Source organism: Aotus nancymaae, unplaced genomic scaffold (assembly GCF_030222135.1).
Source record: "Aotus nancymaae isolate 86718 unplaced genomic scaffold, 86718_ANA_hifiasm-v0.15.2.pri h1tg000099l, whole genome shotgun sequence".
Classification (NCBI taxonomy): Eukaryota; Metazoa; Chordata; class Mammalia; order Primates; family Aotidae; genus Aotus; species Aotus nancymaae.
The window spans coordinates 6,421,579-6,435,371 of NW_026988514.1; the positions used below are offsets into that span (position 1 = coordinate 6,421,579).

At 40.4% G+C, this 13,793-nt stretch overlaps 1 protein-coding gene across 2 annotated transcripts in view; it reads left to right on the forward strand.

Annotated features, from left to right (window-relative positions):
- MARCHF8 (membrane associated ring-CH-type finger 8) overlaps nt 1-13,793 on the forward strand; it is an 80,038-nt gene that overhangs the window by 50,619 nt on the left and 15,626 nt on the right. The gene's annotated exons all lie outside the window — the stretch shown is intronic.

Here is a 13,793-nt window from a genome sequence, read left to right on the forward strand (position 1 = left end):
TGCCGGGGACCCAGGCAGGCTCTTTCCTCTCCATGCTACCGCCTCCTTGCACATGGTCTTACAATGAGAGCTGGATCTTCAGGCGCTGTGGTTGTGGCCTTCGCGGGAATTAGAGGAATGATCAGGGATTAAGGGTCTCTTAGCTGAGAGTCACCATTTTCAGCAGGAAGGCAAAAGTTTTCACAGAAATCCCACCTGGCCGCCTGAAATCTATTTACTCCTCCCTGGCCAGAACTGGATTACAGGCCACTTCTAGCTGGAAGGCAGCTAGGAAAAGGAAGGCTTGGGAAGTGAATCAGCCATCCAGTGGTATCTGCTCACTTGTGGTGTGGTCACTTTAGCCTACCAGGAGCACATTGGCTGCTAGGGTATGACCTAGGAACCAGGAGAGTGTATCTGATGCAGTGAGTTTGCTCCCAGGCAGTGCTTCTCTCTCAGCCTAGACATTGACTCTGACCAACCCCTTGGCCATACAGTTATGCCCATAAAAATTCTTTGCAAGGGTAGATCTTTTCCCCATGTTTTTGGTATATGGCCAAACATGACACAGATCCAGTTGGGAGGATTTGAACAAGTGACAAAACCTGTCTGCTGTCTCAGGCCTCCTAGATACTCTGAAATAAACAGTTACATTATATGCCATTTTAATGTGCTAACTCAACGCATGTTTTCATTCAGGTCCCCTTATTTTTTGAAACTAAAAATAAACTCTAGCAAACCTTCGTAAGACATTAATTTATCTGTTCTTAGGCATATTTTAAATCTAATTATATTATTCTACTTAATTTTGCATTAAAAATATGAATGCCTTTCACAAAATATTTTTTCTCATCCAACCTCCATTTCTTTTCTTTTGCTGTCCCTTCAGCCAGGAATCCTACAGTGCTAAAACTGCAGTGGTAAACCATTACTGTCCAGTTTTGCCCTACCACCCTTCAAAGGAGCTGATCAGTGTCTGAGCATGGAGAAAAGTGACAAAGTGCATGCAGATGGCCTGTTTGCTTAAGTTGAATTAAACATTTTAAAAAACACTCAGTGTCACATGTTGCCTCCCCCTAGTAGCTAGTAGCCAAGGGCAGTTCTGAAGGAGAACATCATCCTATGCCTTAAATATGTACCTGTTTGTTCATGGATTTCAGTCATATTTTGTTTAAAGGAAACTTCTTCCTATAGTTTAAAAAACTGTTTGCAAACCACCAGCTGAAAATGTCTAGAGGAAAGGATATGGTCTTGGCTTGGGTTGTGGGTATTTTGAGCTACTTTGTAAGGATTTTGGAGTTAACATGGATGATGGTTTACTAGCCATGTGATTTTGAAAAAAGGACACTTCTCACAGCTTTAATTTGCTTATCAGTAAAAGTAGGGTAATAATACCACCTTCAGGGTTGTTCTGAGTTTTGGGATTAATGTTTGCATGGAACCATGGGGCGGCTCACGCATTACACTGAGCCAACAAACCTGACTCTTGTCAAAGACTTTGTTGAATCCTGGTGATCTTTGGTTGATTCGGCCAGGGCAGTTCATTTAATTGTAGCTTTATTATTTATTGCTGAACAATGGAGAATCATATAGTTTCTATTTTTTTCTTCTTGTACATATTTTTATTGTGTGCTCTTTGTGACCGGACACTTATTGTTTGCATTGAGTTCTGGGATACTTAGTAGGGTCACTGGAGAGAATCTGAGTGAAGTGAGCCTTTTAGAACATCTAATTACTCAACAGAACTTCCTGGTGAATCTGTCAGCATGAAATTTTGTTGCAAAGTGTACCCCTTTGTAACTTAGTAAGCATGCTGTATAAGATGGTTAGGCATGAGTCAGTTCATTGGGACTGGGGGAGTAGGGCCACCTGAGGAAGGTAACTGTTTTTGAGAAGACTGTTTTTGAGAAGGCAGTTTTTTATTGAAGTATTTATTAAATGAACCTGCTGTTTCAAGCCAGTTTTAGGTCATGACGTGTAAAATCGTATCTTCAGTATAGCAGACGTACTCTTGAGATTAAAGAAGGCCACAACATGGATGTGTTTTATGCTACCTGAAATCCTCACTGTCTCTGTAAGGAGTCTTTGTCTGCTGACTGTTAGCCCCCAGCTAGAGTCAGCATATTAGCCAGTCACTGCATTCTGCTTTATGCTTCTGCAATTCACCTGTTGCTAGCATAAGTTTAGAGGTTGAAAAGAGGTAAAAATAAAACTTTAATCCTGCCACCTAGTATTCCATCTGGATTTTGTTACAAAGTATTTCAGTGTGTATTGGAAGTATATGACTTTAAAAACCAGACTCCATTTTCAAAGAAGGAAGCAGGTAGGTTGGATGGGATGTTTTAAAAGAAGCATATGGGAATATTTAAGCAATTACAATGGCAAAGTCTTCACCCAATACTTATTTTGTATTGATAGAATAATGTTAATGGATATCATTTGTTGAGCCTCTGTTACAAGGGCAGGATTTCATGAAATTTGTCTCCTCCAACTAACGTCCTGAGGGGTCCAAAGTCATCTTTTCCTTTTATTTTTCAAGATCACACTTATTGCTGCCTGAGTTTTCATGAAGTTTTTCTGTTGAAATTTTACCCCACACGTAACCTCCGTGAGTGTAGAACCATGCTTTATTTATCCTTAAATCTGCAGAACCAGTGATGGAATGGAGCCTTGGAAGTTGTCAGTACATGTTGAGTGAATGTTTGCATGGTGTTCCCTTAGACAGTTGATACCCAACCCATTGTTCCTCTTCATCATCCTAGCCACTCCCAGGCCCAGGCCTCCTAAACTTCTGCAGTAGCTTCTCAAGAATTTGTCCCAAACCATCTAGCACCCAGCAGCCAGTAAATAGAATCCTAATGCTTCTCTTTTCAGTTCTTCAGTGTTTCTGATTATACTGCCTTGAGCTGTCAGATCTAAGGTGACCTGGCCCTGGCCACTTGGAGCCTGATCCTGTGCAATGTCCCCTTGGTCGTGATGATCCTAGGGTATGGTGACTACCTTGACTATTCTCAAGCCAGATTCCTACCTGCTCACATTTGCATGTGCTGTTCTGTCTAAAAGGCCTCTCCCAGTCTTACCCCTTTTTTGCATGAATGGCTAAAATTCCTAACTCATTTCTTCATCACTTCTTGGCTACTTCAGAGGCATTTACTCTTGACACCCTCCCCTTAATCTAAATTTTATTTCACCCATTTGGGTTTTGTATTCTTTTTCTTTATAGTGCCTGTCACAGTTTGTAATGATAGCAGTGTGTAGAAAATCTTATATTTTTAGAAGCAGCAGAATGGGAAAAAAATCTGTTTAATTGGCTGAATCCCTGGAGAAGTCTGAGGTAGTTTGAGTCCCATAGGTGACACGCTTATACAAAGACGGGCACTGGAATGCAGCCCCCATGAAACCCCCATGCATCTTGCCCAGACCTTCACCTCACCGCAGGGTCCTTGACCGTGTGGGCAAACTGAGCCATCCTGGAGGATGTTCCCCACATCTCCCATCTACACTCACTCCTCACCGTGTGTACTTCCCTTGCTGCTGTTTGTTTAATCATTTTCTAAAGAACTAACTCAAAGTTTTATATCATTGTGTAGTATCTGAAATCATATTTGATTGGTTTTCTTTTTTCAGTTTATTTGTACATATTTATGGGGTACCTCTGATATTTTGTTACATGCATAGACTATCCCTCACTGTGAATATTTATCATGTCTGTGTCGGGAACATTTAAAATCTTCTCTTCTAGTTATTTTGAAGTATATCATATATTGCTAACTGTAGTCACCCTACTCAGTTATTGAACATTAGAATTTATTATGACTATCTAACTGTATTTTTGTACCCATTAACCAATGTTTTTTATCCTCCTTTTTCCTCCACGCACACCCTCCCCAGCCTCTGGTAGCTGTAATTCTACTTTCTACCTCCATGAAATCCAATTTTTTTTTTTTTTTTTTTTTTTTTTTTTTTTTTTTGGAGACGGATTTTCACTCTTATTACCCAGGCTGGAGTGCAATGGCGTGATCTCGGCTCACCGCAACCTCCGCCTCCCGGGTTCAGGCAATTCTCCTGCCTCAGCCTCCTGAGTAGCTGGGATTACAGGCATGCACCACCATGCCCAGCTATTTTTTTGTATTTTTAATAGAGACAGGGTTTCACCATGTTGACCAGGATGGTCTCGATCTCTTGACCTCGTGATCCGCCCGCCTTGGCCTCCCAAAGTGCTGGGATTACAGACGTGAGCCACCGCGCCCGGCTGAAATCCAATTTTTTTAGTTCCCACATGTAAGTGAGAACATGTAATATTTGTCTTTCTGCGTCTGGCTTATTTCACTTAACATAATGACCTCCATCCATGTTGCTGCAAATGACATGATTTCATTCTTTTTGTATGACTGAATGGTATTTCATTGTATATATATGTCACCAATTCTTTACTCATTTGTCCATTGATGGACACTTAGGCTGATTTTCTATCTATTGTGATTAGTGCTACAGTAAACATTGGAGTACAGATATCTCTTTGATAATACTGGTTTATTTTCCTCTGGGGAAATACTCTGTAGTGAGATTGCTGGATTCTATAGTAGTTCTATTTTTAGTTTTGTAAGAAATTCCCATACTATTTTTATACTGGCTGTACTGATTTACATTCCCACCAACAATATATAAGAATTTCCTTTTGTCTGTGTCCTCACCAACATCTGTTATTCCCTGCTGATTAGTTTTTCATACAGTTGTTGGGCATTTATATGTCTTTTTTTTTTTTTTTGAGAAATGTCTACTCATGTCCTTTGCCCACTTTTTAATGGGATTGTTTGTGTTTTTAATGTTTTTTGAGTTTCTTACATATTCTATTAGCCCCTTGTTCAGTGGGTTGTTTGCACATGTTTTCCCCCATTCAAGAGGTTGTGTCTTTATTTTGTTGATTGTTTCCTTTGCTGCGCAAAAGCTTTTCAGTTTAACATAGTCCCATTTGTCTATTTTTGGTTTTGTTGCCTATGCTTTTGACGGCTTAGCCATAAAATCATTGCCTAGACCATTGTCCTAAATTGCAATCTCTGTGTTTTCTTCTAACAGATTTAGAGTTTCAGGTCTTATGTTTGAGTGTTTAATCCATCTTAAGTTGATTTCTGTATGTGATGAGAGAGAGGGCTTCAGTTTCATTTCATTTTTCTGTGTAAGGATCTCTAATTTTCCCAGCACCATTTATTGAGAGGGTGTCTTTTCCCTAATGCATGTTGGGTTCATGCTTTTGTTGAAAATCAATTGGCAGTAAATACATGGATTTATTTCTGTGTTGTTGATTCTTTTCCACTGTTCTGTGTATCCGTTTTTTGTTGTTGTTGTTTGTTTTTTGAGACAGAATCTCACTCTGTTGCCCAGGCCGGAGTGCAGTGGCACTATCTCGGCTCACGGCAACCTCTGCCTCCTGGGTTCAAGCAATTCTCATGCCTCAGCCTCCTGATTAGCTATGATTATATGTGCATACCACCAGGCCTGGCTAATTTTTGTATTTTTAGTAGAGATGGTGTTTCACCTGTTGACCAGGCTGGTCTTGAACTTCTGATCTCAGGTGATCCACCTTCCTTGGCCTCACAAAGTGCTGGGATTACAGGTGTGAGCCACCGCTCCTGGCCTGTATCTGTTTTTATAATAATACCTTGCTTATTTTGGTTTTTATAGCCTTGTAATATACTTTAAAGTCAAGTAGTGTGAAACCTTCAGCTTTTTTCTTTTTTATTAGGATTATTTTTGTGACTCGTGCTCTTTTTTGGTTCCATTTGGTTTTAGGATTGTTTTTTCTATTTCTTTGTAAAATGACATTGACATTTTGTTAGCGATTGCATTAAATCTATAGATTGCTTTGGGCATTTTAGTCATTTTAATGACATTCTTCTTATCCATGAACATGGAATATCTTTCAATTTGTCCGTGTCCTCTTAAGCTTCTTTCATCAGTAGTTTACCTTGCAAGCTCTTTCACCTCTTTGATTAAATTTATTTCTTGGTATTTTATTTTTCATTGCTATTTAAAAAGGGATTGCCTTTTTGATTTCTTTCTCAGCTAGTTCATTATTGGTATATAGAAACACTGCCAATTTTGGTATGTTGATTTTTTTGTATTCTATAACTTTTCTGAATTTATCAGGTCTGTTGGAGCCTTTAGGTTTTTCTAGGTATAAAATCATATCATCTGCAAAAAGGGACAAATTGACTTACTTTTTTCCAATTTGAATGCCTTTTATTTCTTTCTGTTGGCTGATTCCTCTGACTAGGACTTCCAGTACTATGTCAAACAGGAGTGGTGAAAGTGGGTGTAATAGTCTGTTTTCACACTGCTGATAAACACATACCTGAGACTGGGTAATTTTTAAAGAAAAAGAGATTTAATAGACTCATAGTTCTATGTGGCTGGGAAGGCCTTACAATCATGGCAGAAGGCAAAAGCCATGTCTTACATGGCATCAGACAAGGGAGAAATGAGAAAACCAAGTGAAAAGCGTTTTCCTTATAAAACCATCAGATCTCATATAACTTATTCACAAGACCAATATGGGGGAAACTGTGCCTATGATTCAGTTATCTCCCACTGAGTTCCTCCCACAACATGTGGGAATTATGGGAGCCACAATTCAAGATGAGATTTGGGTGAGGACACAGCCAAACCATATCAGTGGGCATTCTTGTCTTGTACCAGTTCTTAGAGGGACAGCTTCCTTTTACCTTTCCCCCATTCAGATTTATATTAGCTGTGGGTTTGTCATATATGGCCTTTATTAATATTGCGGTATTTCTTTGCCTAGTTTGTTGAGAGTTTCTATCATGAAGGAATGTTGAATTTTACCAAACGCTTTTTCTGCTTCTAATGAGATAATCATGTGGTTTTATCCTACATTCTGTTTATGTGATGTATCACATTTATTGATTTGAATATGTTGAGAGACCCTTGCATCCTTGAGATAATCGTGGTGTACTGTCTTTTTGATGTGCAATTGGATTTGCTTTCCTAGTATTTTGTTAAGGATTTTTGCATCTATGCCTATTAGTGATATTGGCCTGTACTTTATTTTTTGTTGTGTCCTTGTCTGGTTTTGGTGTCAACATAATGCTGGTCTAGTAGAATGAGTTAAGGAGAATTCTCTCTTCTTCAATTTTTTGGAATAGTTTGAGAAGAATTGTTGTTCTTCTTGGAAAGCTTGGTAGAATTTGACAGTGAAGCCATCCAATTCTGGACTTTTCTTTGTTAAGAGATTCTTATTACTCTTTAAATCTCATTACTTTTTATTGGTCTTTCCAAGTTTTCTGTTTCTTCCTGATTCACTTATGGTAGGTTATGTGTTTATCCATTTCCTCTAGGTTTTCCAGTTTGATAGCATATAGTTGTTTGTATTAGTCTCTGGTGATACTTTATATTTCTGTGGTATCATTTGTAATGGATCATTTTTCATTTCAAATTTTATTTAGGTCTTCTCTCTTTTTTTCTTGGTTAGTCTAGCTAGTGATCTGTCAATTTTAGGTTTTCAGAAAATCAATTTTTTTCATTGCTCCTTTTGTATTATTTTATTAGCCTATATTTAGTTTAGGTCTCCTCTAATCTTTATTATTTCTTTCCTTTTACTAATTTTGGGTTTGGTTTTTTTCTTGGATTTCTAGATCCTTGAGGTGCATCCTTAGATTCTTTGTTTGAAATCTTTCCACTTTTTTGATGTAGGTGTTTATTGCTATGGACTTCTCTGTTAACACTGTTTTTGCTGTATCCTGTAGGTTTTGCTATGAGCGAGACTTTTTCTCAAAAATAATAAGAATAATTTGTCACCTGCTTGTGAAGTCCAGTACAAAGTCATCTTCAAAGTCCAGTACAAAGTCCAGTGAAAGTCATCTTCAGTGGCTGGGGGCGATGGCTCTCATGGCACCCCATTGCAGGTGCCTGTGACCACAAGATTATGTTGGCTGTGGCTGTTCATGTGATGAAATCCTTTAGAGGCAGATTGAAATTCCTGGAGGAGGCTTGAACCCAATCTGTTTAGTTAGAATTTCTTTAATACCAGGAATTGGCCTAGGCCAGGCTAATCATAGGGGCTGGACTTTCTGGAGCCTCTCTTGATGCCTCTCAGGGGAGGACTGTGGTGCAAAAAGAGCAGTACATAGACACGATGTTATTTTACCCCCAGGGAAGCCTTCTCATTCAACCCTGGGAATTGAACTTGGTCCAGGTGACACAATTTCTTGAGCAAGTTCATGATTGGCAGCACTTATCACAGGGAGAAGGCAGTGGAAGCCCATAGCATGGGTACCTCTCCTACAGCCCCCTAGCCAGCCTGGCTCTGTAGGCTCTGGCAGTTGCCCAAGGGTGGTACCCTGCAGACTGTGGTATGTGTCTCCTATTAATCAGATATTCCTGGGTAGAATCAGACTGGACATGTTTAATGAGCACTTAAAATGATTGCTCTATTGCTTGGCAAGCACATCTCAATGAATTTCAGCACTGACCTTCATAGGCCTCCTGAATATTTTCTGGTTATTGTTGCCATTAGACAGGGATGAGATACAGCAGAATGTCACATGTCAGATGGACATGCCTTACAAGGAATTCTTGCTGATCCACTTTTACTACGCAAGGGCAGACCTGGATGTGGTTGTCAAGACCAGGGTTTGCTTCTTTCTGTTTCTGAATCCAGAGTTGACCAGTGACACACTGAGGTTACCCAGACTTTGTGGGTTACAAATACGGTAGAATGTGCTTTCTTACTTTATACTGAAGAAAACAGCTGTCCCAAAACAGGATACTTACTCCTAAGTGACACAAACAAGGGAATGAATTGGAGGAGTTGCAGGGGATCAGATGGCCCCAGCACCACTGAGCCTTGCTTGAGTCCTGACAGAGCACCGAGGCAGTGTTTCTGTTCAGCTCTTTTGCAAAGTTTAACCAACTGTCTTTGCAGTATTTTTTCTATTCTTTGTTTCTTTTTTTTTTTTTTACTGTGATGTGCCATTTATTGGAGACACTACTGCTCATTTGGAGATGATTAGTATCACAGTGTATAAGGAGATAACAACGCTTGAGCTCACCTTTAGAGTAACAGGAGATAGCTACAAAATTATAGTATATACTACAGATAATTTTATGCTGATATGATTTAATACTGTATCTATGTTTATATTTATCTTGACTGCAAATGGCAATGTGTACAGTCTGTAAGTGTTCATAAGCTTTGATAAAAACCTTTTATAATAGATTTATGTATATATATATTTTTTTTTTTAATTGCATTTTAGGTTTTGGGGTACATGTGAAGAACAGGCAAGATTGTTGCATAGGTACACACATGGCAGCGTGATTTTCTGCCTTCCTCCCTTTCACCTATATCTGGCATTTCTCCCCATGCTATCTCTCCCCAACTCCCCACCCCCCGCTGTCCCTCCCCTGTTTCCCCCCAACAGACCCCAGTGTGTGATGCTCCCCTCCCTGTGTCCATGTGTTCTCATTGTTCAGTACCCACCTATGAGTGAGAACATGCGGTGTTTGATTTTCTGTTCTTGTGTCAGTTTACTGACAATGATGGGTTTCCAGTTTCATCCATGCCCCTACAAAGGACATGAACTCATCGTTTTTGATGGCTGCATAGTATTCCATGGTGTATATGTGCCACATTTTCCCTGTCCAGTCTATCATTGATGGGTATTTGGGTTGGTTCCAGGTCTTTGCTATTGTAAACAGTGCTGCAATGAACATTCGTGTGCATGTGTCCTTATAGTAGAACAATTTATAATCCTTTGGATATATACCCAGTAATGGGATTGTTGGGTCAAATGGAATTTCTATTTCTAGGTCCTTGAGGAATCGTCACACTGTCTTCCACAACGGTTGAACTAATTTACACTCCCACCAACAGTGTAAAAGCGTTCCTATTTCTCCATATCCTCTCCAGCATCTGTTGTCTCCAGATATTTTAATGATCGCCATTCTAACTGGCGTGAGATGGTATCTCAATGTAGTTTTGATTTGCATTTCTCCAATGACCAGTGATGATGAGCATTTTTTCATATGTTTGTTGGCCTCATGTATGTCTTCTTTTGTGTCTGTTCATATCCTTTGCCCACTTTTGAATGGGCTTGTTTGTTTTTTTCTTGTAAATCTGTTTTAGTTCTTTGTAGATTCTGGATATCAGCCCTTTGTCAGATGGGTAGACTGCAAAAATACTTTCCCATTCTGTTGGTTGCCGATTCACTCTAATGACTGTTTCTTTTGCCGTGCAGAAGCTGTGGAGTTTGATTAGGTCCCATTTGTCTATTTTGGCTTTTGTTGCCAATACTTTTGGTGTTTTGGTCATGAAGTCCTTGCCTATGCCTATGTCCTGAATGGTTTTGCCTAGATTTTCTTCTAGGTTTTTTTTTTTTTTTTTTTTTTTTGAGACGGAGTTTTGCTGTTGTTACCCAGGCTGGAGTGCAATGGCGCAATCTCGGCTCACCGCAACCTCCACTTCCTGGGTTCAGGCAATTCTCCTGCCTCAGCCTCCTGAGTAGCTGGGATTACAGGCACGCACCACCGTGCCCAGCTAATATTTTGTACTTTTCGTAGAGACGGGGTTTCACCATGTTGACCAGGATGGTCTCGATCTCTTGACCTCGTGATCCACCCGCCTCAGCCTCCCAAAGTGCTGGGATCACAGGCGTGAGCCACCGCGCCTGGCCCTCTTCTAGGGTTTTTATGGTGTTAGGTCTTATGTTTAAGTCTTTAATCCATCTGGAGTTAATTTTAGTGTAAGGTGTCAGGAAGGGGTCCAGTTTCTGCTTGCTTTCTTTCCCAACACCATTTATTAAACAGGGAATCCTTTCCCCATTGCTTGTTTTTGTCAGGTTTGTCAAAGATCGGATGGTTGTAGATATGTTGTGTTGCCTCCAAGGCCTTTGTTCTGTTCCATTGATCTGTATCTCTCTTTTGGTACCAGTACCATGCTGTTTTGGTTACTGTAGCCTTGTAGTATAGTTTGAAGTCTGGTAGTGTGATGCCTCCCGCTTTGTTCTTTTTGCTTCGAATTGACTTGGCTATGCGGGCTCTCTTTTGGTTCCATACGAAGTTTAAGGTGTTTTTTTCCAGTTCTGTGAAGAAGGTCAGTATTTTTTCTTCTGACTGGTTACAGTTTAGTTTTTGGCTGAAGTTTGGCTCAGTTTCCTGAAGATGGAAGGTGGGCAGGCTTAAAACAATTTCCCAGTAATACTAAGATTCTTTGCATTTTTCACTCTTACTCTCCCATGAGCATACAGAAGCTAAACAACATGCAAGGTAGCATCTTCCTTAGCTGGTGGAATATGTTCCTGTGTTTTAAGATGTTCTAATAAAGCAAAGATGGAGAGATGGAATCTGTGTAAACAAAAGCTCTTTGGGGGGCCTAAGTAATTTTTAAGAGTGTAAGGGTGTCCCTTGGCCAACACATTTGAGAATCTCTGTTGTAGAGGCATAGTCTCCCCAGAGGGTAGCTGTTTAGTTCATTCAGCAAATGTTATTTAAATACCTACCATGTACCAGGCCAATCAGCAGAAGCTTCTAAGTTATAACATATCCCAAAAACATCTTCTCATAAACCTTTATAGGTGCAACAAAAGAAATGAACAGGGTACAAGGATATGATAAAAGGGATGAAAAGCGCTTTCTGAGGTGAAACCTGAAGAGAGGCCAGTCATGCTGGGTTGGGATGTGGGAGTGTTCCTGGAGGAGGAGGAGGGATGGGAAAGGCTATTGGTTGCTGGGCAGAGCAGAGGCCTAGGCTGAGAGGAAGTGAGGGTCATTTTTCCTGCCTGCCATGTTTTCATCAGTAGTGTGCTCCAGGCCTCAGAGTTTGCCCTTAGAGCTCTGTACATCTTGGGCCAGGGCTGGCCAGATGAGTAACCTGAGCAGAAATTGTTTTCTTCTCAGGTGGGTGGACAGTGGTCACCTTGGTTGAAATGAGGCGTTTTGTAGCAGACATGAGACCTGCAGGTTTACTCTCAAGGTCATCAAGACTCGCGAGTGGTAGTCACATGGAAGTCTTGCTCCACACAGGTGTGCCTGGAGTGGTATGTGCTGCATTTCTGCATCTGCCCTGACTTTATTTGATCCTGGTAGCAGCCCTATAGATTGTTGACCTCATTTGTTAAATGATTAAATTCCTGCTTGGTATTGTGCTCGGTGGACTGGCCCCAGAACACAGAGGGAAGGTTTTGGGGTTAAAAGCCAGTGCTTTGGCCACTGCCCCAAAATTCTCTCAAAGGAAATCTTTTATTGCCTCTGGGCAATGAAATGTATTTTGACTATATTTGAAAAGTTTAATATTTAAAGGAAATCAACAGTATTAAAGGGTCCTTTTGAGTGATAAATAACTCACAAACACAGCCCTTTTCACCGTGTTATTTCTGGTGATTTTGGACCTTTATGTGGTGACATCTGTAGTTTCTGGGACTGTGAAGCCACCTCTGCCCAGAAATCATTGTCTTCAATGTAATTTATTGAAAACAGATTATGTTTGCAAGATCCCCAACTGCAGCATGGAGGAAGACAGCCCTGAAAAAGTCTCTTAAGCTGCGGCCTTCTGTCCCCCTCCACCAGCGCTGTAATATATGCCCCTCATTGTTCTGGGGATTTATTGCTACTCAAGTAGTTCTAACTCCCTTTAAAAGGCCACTATAGAAAAGAATTCTATGTTAATACTACTTGCTAAGCAATGCTAATAAGAGTCATTTATAATGGAAATCATTTTAGCATTCAGTAGTTTTTATTGTACATGCTACTCTGTGAATCCCATATTGTATATACTTAATTTTTTAATGGTCAGTTTTAATTAATTGCCTTTGTGAAAGCTTGTTCTTGGCACAGCCCTGCATAAAAGTCAACATGTATTTATCAGAACAAGCCTCAGAAAAGCCACAGAATGGCCTCTTTTCCTTTAATTGTGGCTCATTTTGAAGTTGAACACAACTGGGTATTTAGTTATTGAAAGCAGACTTTCTCATAATGAAGCATTGGTTTGACAGAGTAATTCTGTGCTAAGCAGAAAGTTTGGTAAGACGTAATCTCAGTGTGCACATTGCAGTATATAAACACCAAGTGAGAAAACTTTATTTGACTCTGTCGTATGAAGTAAGGCCTGCTGAGTTGGCAGTTTTGAGCAGATTCCTATCTCTTAGTTTGGAAGTGGGAGGGCAATAACCGCTAGCCAACCTCATGAGCAGGAAACACAAAGAAGTGATTTGGTGAGCATGACTTTAAATGCCCCCCAAAATGTCTCTGCAATTGCCTAGAACCTGTGAATGCATTGCTATTATTACTCCTATGATTATGTTGTGTTGTGTAGCACAGTTGACCTTTAAGGGAGATTATTTAGGGTTATAGATATGGGCCCAGTGGAATCCCGTGAGTGCTTAAAAAGCAGAGAACATTCTCTGACTGGTGGCAGAAGGGGAAGTCAGAGAGATTGATAGCACAAGTGGGCTTTGAAGATGGGAGGGGTCATGTGACTGCAGATGCATATGGCCTGCCCCTCAGTCCTCAAGCTGCAAGAAGTTGTGTTCTGCCAACAACCTGAGAGAACGTGTAAATGCGTTCCTCCCGGGGCCTCCAGGAAGGAAGGAGACTGACCAGAGCAGAGAATCCCAGCATGCGCACGTAGACTCCTAGTCCATGGGAACTGTGAAGTGATTATATTTGAGTAATTTTAAGCCACTAAGTTTCTGGTGATTTGTTTACATAGCAAAAGACATCTCATATGGGTGGCAAATGCTTTCCATGTAGAGGAAAACCTTCTTTGGAGAGAGCTGTCAGAGCCATTCACTTCTAGAGCC